The sequence below is a fragment of the Punica granatum genome, chromosome 1 (genome assembly GCF_007655135.1).
Source record: "Punica granatum isolate Tunisia-2019 chromosome 1, ASM765513v2, whole genome shotgun sequence".
NCBI classification, from domain to species: Eukaryota; Viridiplantae; Streptophyta; class Magnoliopsida; order Myrtales; family Lythraceae; genus Punica; species Punica granatum.
In genome coordinates, this window is record NC_045127.1 from 51465872 (window position 1) to 51479287 (window position 13416).

Consider the following 13416-nt stretch of genomic DNA (forward strand, 5'->3'; position numbering starts at 1 on the left):
ACAAAAAAAGAATTAATAAATCAATGTGTCCACTTTCTTTTTCCTCTTGTTTTCGGCCCCATCCGGCAAGGCCTTGTAACCGCACAATTTTTTTTTTTAAGTATTTTCCACTAATTCCGTTTATGCTGGAGAAAATTTACTAAGATTTCGGATTACAATGGAGATAAAAAATAGGAGCAGAAAATTTTCGGGCTTTCAGCTAGCATATCCCTTCAAATGATGTAGCATGGTATAGGAGCGGCCACTTTGGATAAATTGGACTTATACTTCTTACAAGAGGATATGCGCATGCAAGGATTCCATATATATATATATATATATATATACATTTAAAAACCTTCAATGGCACCTCCCGTTCGAGCAATGAGGAATTTCCACATAGGCGTATTGAGTAAGTTATTAGCTTATGGTTAGTCGTGTCTTCATGTTCCCTGCATTAATGAATTTTCTTTGCATGGCTAAATCTATTTATATTACATTAAAGTTGGCTCCTCGGGTTCAAGTAATGAGAGGCCTCCATTCACTCGATAATAGCTTGTTACGTTAGCTTTTTCTTTCCTTTCTTGGTTCCTCATTGCATGTCCCTTCAAATGAATTGTGGGGACTAGAGCTGAATTATGAGCAAACTCTCTCCTTACGTGTATGGCTTTTGCAAGAATATAATGTGTCTCTGTTTTTTTCTCCCAATGCATATTCTTGAATGCAATCCTTGGGGATAGGGAGTCTATGTTTTCTTCTTCCTAGGTATATTGCCATCCTGATCAGCCGGAGAGAGTCGTGGAGGTCAGAGGAGTGATGACGGTCGTGGTTAGAGGCAAAGCACGAGGTTTTCAAAGACAAATGAGCGGCATAGCTGAGGAGAACAGCGGTGGTAATTGCTTGGCTATCTAAGTTGGCTGCAGTGACGGAAATGATGAGGCGGGGGAGCTCATGGACTCGAGGTTGCCAATGGTGGAAATGGACTTGACAGAGGTGGTTCATTATGCAACTTGCTAACCAGTGCTAGAGTCTCACGCTTCCCAAGACTCTTCCACTCATGAATCTTTTAGCGGAATCTCTAGAGGTATTGACTCTCTATTTGATCAAAATAGTTTACCATATTCAATTCCCCTATTAACCTTGTCGATGGCGTATGTCGGCGAGGACATACCAAGTTTCCTCGCATTTTAAGCTGAGAAGTATCTATAATTTTTAGTCAAAAATAAAATTGTATTTAAGTGTTTAATTTAATTATTAGTTATTATTTTTCATTTATTTTAGGTAGGAGAGCTCCCGAAGTGTGAGATTTCGAGCGGTAAAAGACGATAGAGGCGATCACGGAGAGGCAAGCGACGATGATGTGGTCGCCAGTTATGGCGTACTCGAATTCCTAGTATTTTGAGCTGAGCAGTATATATAATTTTAGTAAAAATAAAAATTGCATCAAATTGTTTATTTAATTATTTGTTATTATTTTCCATTTAGTTTAGATAGCAGAGTTCCCAAAGTGCAAGATTTCGAGCGAGATGTTGAACGTTGATAGTGGAGGGAGACAATGGGCCGTGGACATGCATGGCGGGCCAAAGGCCCAATACTTTTTAGTTATATAAAAATATATTATAGATATTTTATTTAAAATAAAAGAGTATAAATTTTTTTACATATTACATGCTCGATGCTCTTCATCATTAGTATTCAATTCGTAAATGTAATTTATCAAATATCAACTCCAGATACTACAAGCCATCATTTTATTATATGTCTAAAGTATATTTACCAAAATATTAATTAAAATATATGAAAAAAAGGTTCGTGCAACGCGCGGGCAAGAGTACTAGTTCTTTTTAAATACATCCAACGAATATTGAAAATCGGAATTCCTAGAGACGTTAATCCCATGAATTTACCAAGGTGAAAGAGATTATTTACTGTAAAACAAAATAGATTCTTTAAAATCGAAATTCTAAAAGATGTTGTCTAATGAAAGGCCAATGAAATTATTAAATGTAAAATAAAATAAATTCATTAATTTAAGACAAGGTGATTTAATAATGTAATATTTCAATGTCCATTTAAATAATGATAGGATCCAAATTCTCTTATTATTCTTATTATATTCTTATGTCATGTTACTGAATTTCTATATTTTACAATTACCTTATCTTTGAATACATTTTAACTGTTTTTTTCAAATTTAATAATTAATTTTTATAAATTCAATTTACGAAGGATTAACTAAAAATAGAGTTTACGGACGGCAGCACAAAGCGCAGGTTGATGACTAGTTGTCAGAGTATTTTAAGATACAATCAAGTGTATTTTTCTTTAAAAATACTTCGTATATATCGCTTTCGAATATATTGGAAAATTATGAAGAAAATGTGAATTCACAATTCATCATTTATATTTTTGAATTATACATGATACATTGTTTACTAATTACTCGTATAGTAAAATCTTTACTCTAGAAATGTTTCTCATGTACATGCAAATATTCCTGATGAACCTGTCGGGGCCAACATCACAGAAGAGCACCTTAACAAGATACAACTCGACAGACCCCTGTGGCTTTCACATATTGTCTTTGAATTGACAGAACATTAGGAAGATTGTCAGTGCCTGTGCATGAGAAAGAGACAAGCATGATCTCCGGCAAGAATGTGTACGAGGTGGTCTTGCCCCTGGCCCCGCTGTGCGTGGCCATGATCTTGGCCAACAGGTCAGTCTGATGATGGAGAGTGTTTACGCCGGCGCAGTGCACAGGAATCAACCGCTACATGGCCATGTTCACTTTCCTGGTCCTCGGCTTTAATTTGATGTCATTGCTACCTCGAAACCTATACAGAGTGATCGATTTCTAGTGTTATTAGTTGTACATGTCCCGTAACTTTCCCGGCATCAATGGTAAGAAACACTTCGATAATTTGGACAAGGAATGAAATAATCATGATTTTAGTGGTTTGTTTTTCTTCACACGAATATTTATTGTTCAAATAATTAAATTTTATAAATGCTTTCTTTATTTCTACTTGTGCATTTCATCACGTGTTTGAAAGGACTGTTAGCCCAAGGATCTTACATGTCGATGTCATCATGTCGAGAACGAAGTCGAATGCGTACCTGAACTCATCGTCGGAAGTCGAAGTCTCGAAGTCGAGACTTGCGTTAGCATCTTCCAGGTCTCCACGTTGGACACACCACCTCTGCCAACGCCCTTTTTGGAGAGGAGGTTATATGTATATTTTTGGCAGGGAACGTGCCTTAAGCCCTTTTGTGATGGGATTAGAGACTTAATACATATAATTATGTAAACGTGCAACCCGTGGACCATAACTCCCTCAATTGCATTTAAGCTTTCGAGGTAGTGTAATATATGATTCCGCCCATCATGGGATTAGAAAACACTCACGGTATCTCTATATTAAATCTAACACTCTAACGAGTTGTTCATAGACCCATAATTTTAAATTTGATCGATGCTTAATCGGGCCAATTAATAGGATAGCACGTGATACATAACCAACTAATATATATATATATATATATATATATATACATATTTTGGACTATATTATCGGACAAAGTTGAACAAGGACAACTTGTGTAAAACTAGGAAGTACAAGGGTTGGAGCTGAGCAATTTGCGAGCTTATATTTTCTATCTTCTTTTTTTTTTTTTTCCGCTTGGATGAAATATTATTCATTAGTATATTGTTAATGTGGCATCCAAAAAGGACGGGACAATGGACACATTTTAATTCATGAAAATTGCAGATTTGGTCTCCCCATGTGAGGAGATGACTCCAAGCTAATCATTACGTTCTTGCCTCCTCGAATTTAGCTGCTAGCTGTATTAATTGTTCAATCCTATGAAAAGGAAAAATATTTGGTGTAATCAGATCGGTAGATCAATGCCCGCGCTACGCGCGGTTTTAATGCAATCGTTATTATTATAATAGTCATTTTTAATATATTAATTTATTGAATAATGCAATATGCTATAATAAAAATATCGTGCAATAAAAAGTGAATATATAGATTAGATTGATAAAAAGTAAAAATTAGACGAATATTTGACCTCTCCTTTTTATGGTAGTATAGATACAGATATTATTTATAAAGGAAACCTTTGGTGTCCCACTGTAATTACAGAGCATAGGAAAAGTCCAAAATGTCCCTAAATATTAGTTAAGCAAAAATAAATTATTAACTCTTAAGAACAAAATTATCGATTTAATGGTGGTTATTTTTCTCTCTTTTTTGCTAGAGGACACGTGCCCACGATTTTTACTCTCACTCTCACCTTTCCCATTCCCCGCGTTCTATCCTTTTTATCTCCATTTTCTTTTCTTTTTTACTTTCCCCAAACTCCTTTTTTTAAAAAAAAAATTTCTCACCTGTAAACTTCTATTTCCTCTGTAAACCTCTTTTTTTCCTCAAACCTCTACGAATTGGCCAGTGCTAAATAATATGTAGAACATGTATGGCGTGCTAACCATACACTGCGTAGATGAATAGAATGCGCAGAAATATATGTGCTCCTGCGCATAGAGCGCGGGTCAATGCTCTAGTTATAGTTTTACTGCATTATTGTAATAGATAATAAGGGATGTAATATAGAGGGCACCTTAACAAGAAATACAATTCGAAAGTCCTATGTGGCTTTCACATGTTGTCTTTGAATTGACGGAACATTAGGAGCATCAGTGCCTGTGCATGAGACGGACACAGATATGTTCTCCGGCAAGAAAGTGTATGAGGTGGTACCATCGCTGGCGCCGCCCTATGTGGCCATGATCTTGGCCTACGGGTTGGTCTAGTGGTGGGGAGTGTTCACGACAGTGTAGTCGCAGGCCATGTTCACTGTCCCGGTACTCGGCTTAATTTGATGCCATTGCCACCTTGAACGTCTACAGAGTGATATTGTCATTAGTTGTACATGTCCTGTAATTTTTCCGCTATCAATGGTGAAAGGATACGCTTCGATAATTTGGACAAGGAATGAAAGAATCATTATTTAAGCGGTATTTTTTTCTTCATATGAATATTTGCCGTTCGAATAATTAAAAATTTTTTCTTCATATGAATATTTCTACCTAGGCATTCCGTCATGTGTTTGAAAGGACAACTTATGAGAAACAACTAGGAAGCAGAAGGCTTGGAGCTGAGCAACCTGCAAGCTTACCCTCAACGGTAGAATCGGGAGAGAGGGGGTGGGGCGCCCCCACCGGCCACCCCATCCCTCAACGGTAGTCGCCGAGTAAGTGTTGACTTTGCCGGCGACATCTGTCGGGGGCTAGGTGGCTGGCTAGGGCGCCTGCACTCCCTAACTTCTCTCAGTTTGGGAGATCCTCTCCCAAACCAGGGAGAACTCCCCTCACATATAGGGAGAAATCAGGATATGAGGGCGCGCGCCTCCATCAGCTAGCCACCCACCGCCAGTGGTCTTCGCCGGCGACCATCGGCGAAGGCTGAGGCTGCCTCCTGATTCTTCTTTTTCTTTTTTAATTATTTGTTTTATTTTAATTTAAAATTTCAAAAAAAAAATAGCCACGTTAAATTAGCAAAATTAACAGGAAATGTAATTGTGGGACTAAGCTGAAAAAAAATGCAAAAAGTTGAGGACAAGAAAAAAAAAAAGTTTACGACTCACATGACAAAAATGTTAAAAATTGAGGACTAAAAATGTTTTTTTTTTCCTCTTCTTAATATATTAAGTTGTCTAGGAAGCTCCACATTGTCACCTCACATCTATATAAATAATAGGGTTAATTAGCTAAAAAAGTATAAATATTTCACATTTTATCAACTTTATCACGAAATTTTTTCTTTAACCTAAAAATACACAAACTATCAAATTGATATTAATATTAACACTGCGTTATTTTTTTGATCGATGAGGCTTCAACGGCGGTCATCGCCCTCAATCGAGGTCGCCTGTGACAACATATGTCGCCGTTGACCCCAATTGTGCGGTGGTGGCCGTCGATCAGGTTTCCAACCATGACCCCTCTTCCTTCCGTTCTCGAATTTACCTTCTTCATTTTTTTTTCCAAATTCGGGCAATAAGGGCCTCACCGGAGGCCACTACCGTCCCTATAGAATCGCCGACGATTACTAAGGTCGTCGGTTACCCCGATCGGGGGTTGTGGCCAACAATTCCCATTTAAATTAATGAAAAGTTAGCACGTGCTAATATTGATATCAAATTGATAATTTGTGTATTTTTAAGTTAAGAAAAAAAAGTCCGTGCGAAAATTGATAATGTTAAAAGTTTGTGTCTTTTAGGTAATTAATCTTAAATAATGTTCACGTCAATAAACAAAGATTCCTAACTTCGACCTGATACTAAGATACCTTTAAATTTTATGTATTCTATTAGCTCTCATGAGCATAACTTCCCGTATCCTTATGTTTCTCCGCGCCCTGGTAGGCCATGGGTCTTTCTTGTTAGTTTGTCCTAATTAGATATTTCTCTTCTTTCTTTTTTTGTAAGTTGTAATTAAGTTTCTTTAATGTAACTTGCAAAATCACGATTCATTCTTGGTTAGATTCGGTCATTCATGGCAACAGTTAATAGATATATATATATACCGTACAGCACGACATCTGGTCGGAGAGAAGAGAAGTCAGATTCTTTAAAATCTGTGTTAGATAATTTACCCCTACAAAAAAAAAATCAATGTTAGATTTCCTTTAATTTCCTTTCTTTCCATTTTCTAAATTAACAAATCTTCTTTTTTTCTCAAACCAAAATTAACAGTCAAGGCATAGATGTAGCGCATTGATTCACGCTTTTACCTTATAATCAAAGAGTCTTAGCTTCGATACTCGTTCGAGATCACCCATACTCCTTAACAGTCAAAGGCAAGGCAAAGCAAGTCAAGGCAAGGCAAACGATCCATCTGTCTTACATACTACTTCATTCATTCAGGAAGCTTCCTGTTCAGGGAAGGAGGGGGACAATGGACCAATTTAATTCATGAAAATTGCAGATTAAATATGGCCTCCCCATGAGGAGACAACTCTGAGCTATTTCATTACGTTCTTGCCTCCTCGAATTTTGCTGCTAGCTGTATTAATAGTTTAATTCTTACTATAAAAAGGAAAAGATTCAAGATACAATCTGAGTGTATTTTCCTCGAAAAAACTTTGATATACATAGTGTCTTCGAATATATGGGGAAATTAAAAAAAAAAATTCAGAATTCATTCGTCTAAAGTTTTGAGTTGTACACGATATACATCCTTTACTTGTACGCCCAACACGCGGTTCTACTCCAGAAGGTTTCTCATGTACATGCAAATATTCTTTTGTGAATCGGCCTGCCGGGGCCAACATCTTACTAGTCCTCTCTTATCGTAATCGATCATGCATAATTGAGCACATAAAATAGTCGAGTGCTCTCAACAAAACATTATTCAATACATTGTAAGCGAAATTCGATTCCTGATGAACAATTCAAATAATGGTGATGGGGCTCTCTGCATAACACTGAAGACTGACGTTATTGTTAATTTTTATATCAAATTGTTATAAATTATCAATGTCAACTAATGATCAGCACTTTCACCTCTCAAAGATCCAGTATGTATATAGAGAAGATGGAAGGTGATCAAGAGTAGATGGGAAGAACATACATGCATATGGAAGGAAATCACTTTCATAATTACAGATGATAAGCCATTTTTTAAGAGAAAGAGGGTGTATTATAGTAGCGTGCGATTTTGACTAGTAATCAAGATGTTTTAAGTTTAATTTTCGTGGAGGAACTTTTGTGCCCATTTATAAGTTATTATAACTCGTATATTTTCACAGTTGCATTTTAACTTGAACTTTGATTTTGAAAACTGACAAAGCAAATTTGTCCGTTGGGCTGACATGCGGATCCCACCCCCATTGAAATTTCCGTTTGACTGGTAGAGAATTAATTATAATGGAATTGTATGTTGATTTATATATGGGGTTCACTCTTTTGACTTTTGAGAGTTCATTTTTGTTGTTTTGTTAATAGAGTTAAAGTTAGAGTTAAAATCTTAAAATTAGATTACGAAATCAAACAGGATTTTGTATTTCACTACACTAAAATTATGAGCGTCTTTTATAACCCAAAAAAATCATGTTTTAAAAGAAAATTTAGATGATATTTTGAATTTGAATTAAAAAATAAATAGAAGGTACTTTTTTTTTTACATTCTGGTATCTGAAAACCTAAATGGCTCAAATTAATTCAATTCGAGCTCGTTCGGTTCACTAAGGGATAAAATTCTTTCAGCGTGAATTTTGTACAATTCATAAGACTCCAATCTGAGATCTTACTTAAGTATTTAACTACTTGAACCAATCCACGTTGGTCGGAAGAAGATATAAATTAATTATTAGATAAACTGGACAGGGTGTCTCCATTATATAGTGAGCCTCCTAGATTCCACGGAATCGTGTAATGGTATAACTAAGTGACATATATATATATAGAAGGCACCTTAACGAGAAATACAACTCGACAATCCCCTTATTCAGCAAAACTAAAAAACTCAACAGTCCCCTGTGGCTTTCGCATAACTGTCATTAGCTGACAGAACATTAGGAAAACCCGTGCCTGTGCATGAGACGGAGACAGATATGATCTCCGGGAAGAATGTGTACGAGGTGGTCTCAGCGCTGTTGCCGCTGTACGTGGCCATGTGCCTGGCCTACGGGTCGGTCCGGTGGTGGGGAGTGCTCACGCCAGTGCAGTGTGCGGGCATCAATCGCTACGTGGCCATGTTTGCTGTCCCATTCCTCGGCTTCGATGTCATTGCCTCCTCGAACCTCTACGCGATCAACTACAAATTCATCGCCGCCGACAGCCTCCAGAAGGTCGTCATCCTCCTCGTCCTTAGAGTGTTGTCCTTGATTGTCTCGGCCAAGCCCATCGGAGGAGGACGCTTCGGCCCCGAGTGGTCCATCACCCTCTTCTCTCTGTCATCTCTCCCCAACACCCTCATTGTCGGCATCCCCCTCCTCAAGGCAATGTACGGCGAGTCCGCCAGCATTCTCATGGTCCAGGTGATCGTCTTTCAGGTCGTCATCTGGTATAACCTCCTTCTTCTCCTGTTCGAGTACCGGGCAGCCAAAATTCTCATCAATGAGCGTTTCCCTGGCTCTGTCCGTGAGATTGCCTCGATCAAAGTTGAATCGGATGTCGTCTCCCTGGCATCGACCCCCTGGAGACGGATGCTGAGAGGGACGTCGATGGCAGGCTCCGTGTCCGGGTGAGACGGTCTTCATTCGCTTCCTCAAACAACAACTCGTTTCGGTTATCCTCAATCAGGACCGTCACCCCGCGAGCGTCAAATCTAAGCGGGGTCGAGATCTACTCGGTACAATCTGATCCAGTGGGGTCAATCTCGAGCTTCCACCATGCAGGCCAAGGGCCAGTGTGCGAGGTACCGATAAATCCTATGTTTCTTAGGAGTGGCAGTCAAGGACTAGCTGGAGGATCGGCTAGGAAGCATGAGACCGAGGTGCTGCTTCATATCAATGGGGCCGGTGGGGCAATCAGACAGAGGACCTCCTCCAATGCTTCAGCTGCTCACGAGCCTAGGCCGTTACCTGGGCACCCCACGGTCAATGGTTCATTTGGTGGTTCTGGCGATTTCAGGATCCGCGATTCATCCTCTCATTTTGATCTTCAACCGGAAGCATTCGGATCGAAAGGTAGCACTAATTAAATTCGATCGTTGCATGTTGATCACTAATTTAACTTGCATGAATTTGTATCCATATTGGTCAGTGAATTTGCATGTTTACAACAATTCAATTACTTGAATATAAGTGGAGATATTTTCGTAGGACGAAACTACTTGATCGAGAAGTGGGAGGAAAAATCAGATTATGAAGGGAGTCTGAGAGGATCTCGGAAAATAATCGACGGAGGAGAAGATGGAGAAGGAGGAGGAAAAGCTGATTTACAATCTCCGGTCAGGCGAGAAACGCCTCCGGCGACTGTCGTGACTAACCTCATCCTCCTTATGGTGTGGAGGAAGTTGATCCGGAACCCTAACACCTACGCCAGTATCCTTGGTGTCATCTGGTCCCTCGTCTCGAACAAGTTCCATGTGCAAATGCCTCCGGTCGTCAAGGGATGCATAACCATAATCTCGAACACAGGCCTCGGCATGGCCGTGTTTAGTCTTGGTACGTACTCTGAACTTCATGCGAAATAATTGTATGTACATTTTCCACGGCACCGGTGAGTCGGTCACATAGGCTTGTTTGTGATCAGTCTGGCACCAGACCGATGTTCCTATACATTTTTGAATCCTGACTTATCATTTGCATGTAGGTTTATTCACGGCATTGCAACCAAAGATCATTGCATGTGGGAAAACAATGGCGGCATTGTCAATGGTGGTGAAGTTCTTACTTGGACCGGCGGTGATGGCCGCTACCTCCACCGCCATCGGCATTCGTGGGGAACTTCTCCATGTCGCTATTATCCAGGCTAGTATTAACGAAGCTAATAACCAGGCTGCTTTTTGTTAGATTAACTTCTCGATTAGGTTAGATGTATAAACTAATTAGATGATGATGAAATATCGACCGCAGGCTGCTCTTCCATTAGGTTTGGTCCCCTTCGTATTTGCCAAGGAATACGATCTCCATCCCGATATTATCAGTACCTCGTAAGTGCATACACACACATTTTTCTTTATGTTCCTTTCATTGCTAACATATACATAATATATCGTTAATTAGTCACATCTTCTAATCTAATCTTAATTTCGTGCATGTTTTCTTTTCAGGGTAATCTTCGGAATGGTCGTTGCATTGCCCGTTACGATTATGTATCATGTCCTCGTTGAGCTCTAGCATCGTAGAAGATAGAAATGACATTTTTAATAGTGTAGTGAAACGAATTAAATTGTAGCTAGAGATGTTGCCTCCAGCAAGTAGACACTCGTACGCGGATCAGTTTTTCTTAGACAGCTATCTCCTTATCTTTGGGTGTTCATTTTTTTGTATTCAGCTTCTAATGATCTAGGTCCTCTGTTGTTAGAAGATGGTACTGTAGTCTCCATACTTCGCTCTTGTATCGTTTAATTTTCTTGGATTTTGCCCTTTTTTTTCACCCAAAAACAAATAAAAAGAGATTTTAGTAAGTTATCCGGAAATATTCTATCGGAGTCTCGCCTCGAAAAACTGTATATTGCACGATCTACATTGAAAGTTTGACTTATGTCGGCATTGATATAACACTCTAAAAATCATATATGGAATTTATACCCATATCACATCGAGAAAGACCAACTAATTGTACTAATGGCATTACATGAAACACATATATATCGTGTAATTGTTCATAACTTATGAACCTATTTAGTTAATTTGTAGTGGAGAAATATGCTACATAAAACTCAATTAGTGAGATGAGAATATATTGAGACGCCTTACGTTAATTGTCTCATAGATTTCACGGATTTTTTTTTATTCGACCCCAATTTTCTTACTTCTTTTCAAGTTTGAGACAGAATAAAAGATGAAAATAAGTGCAATTTATACTTTATGCCCTATTGAAAAAAATCGGCACGAACTATAGTGAAAAAGAATTGCAAAACAGAGTAATTAAATTTTCAAATTTTAGTGAGATTAACTAGTCCCACTAAGCACAAGGTGGCTCGATCTGCTCCTAGATATGAACCAACTCGATCCACATCGATACAACAGTTTCTTTTCCGGACAAGTATATTTGCTGAAATTAATCCTACTCGGTCGGTGCTCTTTCTCTTTTCCTATATCTGTTAATATATGTTACATTTCCTTTACTTTCCCTTCTCTCAATTTCCTTAAAATACAAATTAATTGCTGATATTGCCATGTTAACTATGATCGAGCTCTTCCGGAATAAGTAAGCGGATGATGATATTTTGAAGATGAAAAGTGACGAATGAACGTCCGTTGCGTTCATAATTTATTGATGCATGGCAAAGGAATTCATGAAATCTTGATCCCTCTCAAGGGGAAAAAAATCAAATTAAAAATATATATATATTAAAAAAAAAGAGAGTTCGTTGATCCTCAAACAAGCAAGAATTAGAACCGGAAGTTAATATATAGAATTTCGTATTACCATATATATATTACGAAAGGGTTCCCGACAAAAGTCATCAGAATGCTCCATTTCTAAATTGAATTTTCTCGATTTTTTTAGTTTTTAAAATATTTTTATTATAAATTACCAACAAAATCTTCCGAATTTTTTTATAATATTTTAATGGGTAAATTGCACCGGTGGTCCAAAATATTTTACAAATGTTTCATTATGGTCCAAAAAGTTTTTTTCGCTATATGATGGCACAAAATGTTTCAAAGTTGTTTCATGATAGTACAAACCATCAACTCGAGCTGACGCCGTTAACATTTTGCTGACGTGGCGAGTCCTATGTGTCACTTTTATTATGTGGAACCAATCATAGTGCACCACGTCATTTAAGACAAAATAAAATTTTAAAAAGTCCAAAAAAATACAAACAAATTTGAAAAAAAGAGTAAAAATTTTGTTAAAAAAATAAAAAATAATTTTAAAATTTTCAAAATTTTAAAATTATTTTTAAAAATTTTAAAATTTTTTTTAAATTTTTTTAAAAAATACAAAAATACAAAAAAAAGAGTAAAATTTTGAAAAAAAGAGTAAAAATTTTGATAAAAAATAAAAAAATATTTTAAAATTTTGAAAATTTTGAAAATTATTTTTAAAAATTTAAATTTTTTAATTTTTTAAAAAAATATAAAAAAAAATACAAAAAATACAAAAAAGAGTAAAAATTTAGAAAAATAAAAAAATTATTTTAAAATTTTGAAAATTTTAAATTATTTTTAAAAATTTAATTTTTTGTAATTTTTTTAAAAATTTATAAATCCTTTTTTTTTTTTTAAAATAATTTTAAATAATTTTCTAAAATTTAAAATTTCCTCTTAAATTTACCCTTTTCCCCCTTTTCCCCTTCTTTTTTTAATTTTAAAAATCCTTCCCTTTTTTCCCCTTCCTTTTCCCCCAAAATTTCCCCTCCTTTTTTTTCTTTTTTTTCTAAATTTTTCCTCTTTTTTGTATTTTTTTTGTCTTTTTATATTTAAAAAAAATTAAAAAAATTCAAATTTTTTAAAAAAAATTTAAAATTTCAATATTTTAAATATTTTTATTTTTTTTCATGTTTTTACTCTTTTTTGTTTTTTTTAATTTTTTTTGTATTTTTTGGACTTTTTAAAATTTTATTTTGTCTTAAATGACATGGCGCACTATGATTGGTTCCACGTAACAAAAGTGACACATAGGACGCGCCACGTCAGCAAAATGTTAACGGCGTCAGCTCGAGTTGACGGTTTGTACCATCATGAAACAATTTTGAAACATTTTGTACCATCATGTAACGAAAAAAACTTTTTAGACCATCATGAA

At 36.6% G+C, this 13416-nt stretch overlaps 1 long non-coding RNA gene and 1 pseudogene across 1 annotated transcript; both read left to right on the forward strand.

Annotated features, from left to right (window-relative positions):
- The first annotated feature begins 512 nt into the window (after positions 1 to 512).
- On the forward strand, positions 513 to 1439 carry LOC116192500. The gene is made up of 2 exons (XR_004154099.1): positions 513 to 1063; positions 1261 to 1439. It is a non-coding gene; the product is annotated as an uncharacterized LOC116192500 (long non-coding RNA).
- A 7054-nt stretch (positions 1440 to 8493) lies between these two features.
- Positions 8494 to 11098, forward strand: LOC116197195 (annotated as a pseudogene).
- Positions 11099 to 13416: the final 2318 nt, after the last annotated feature.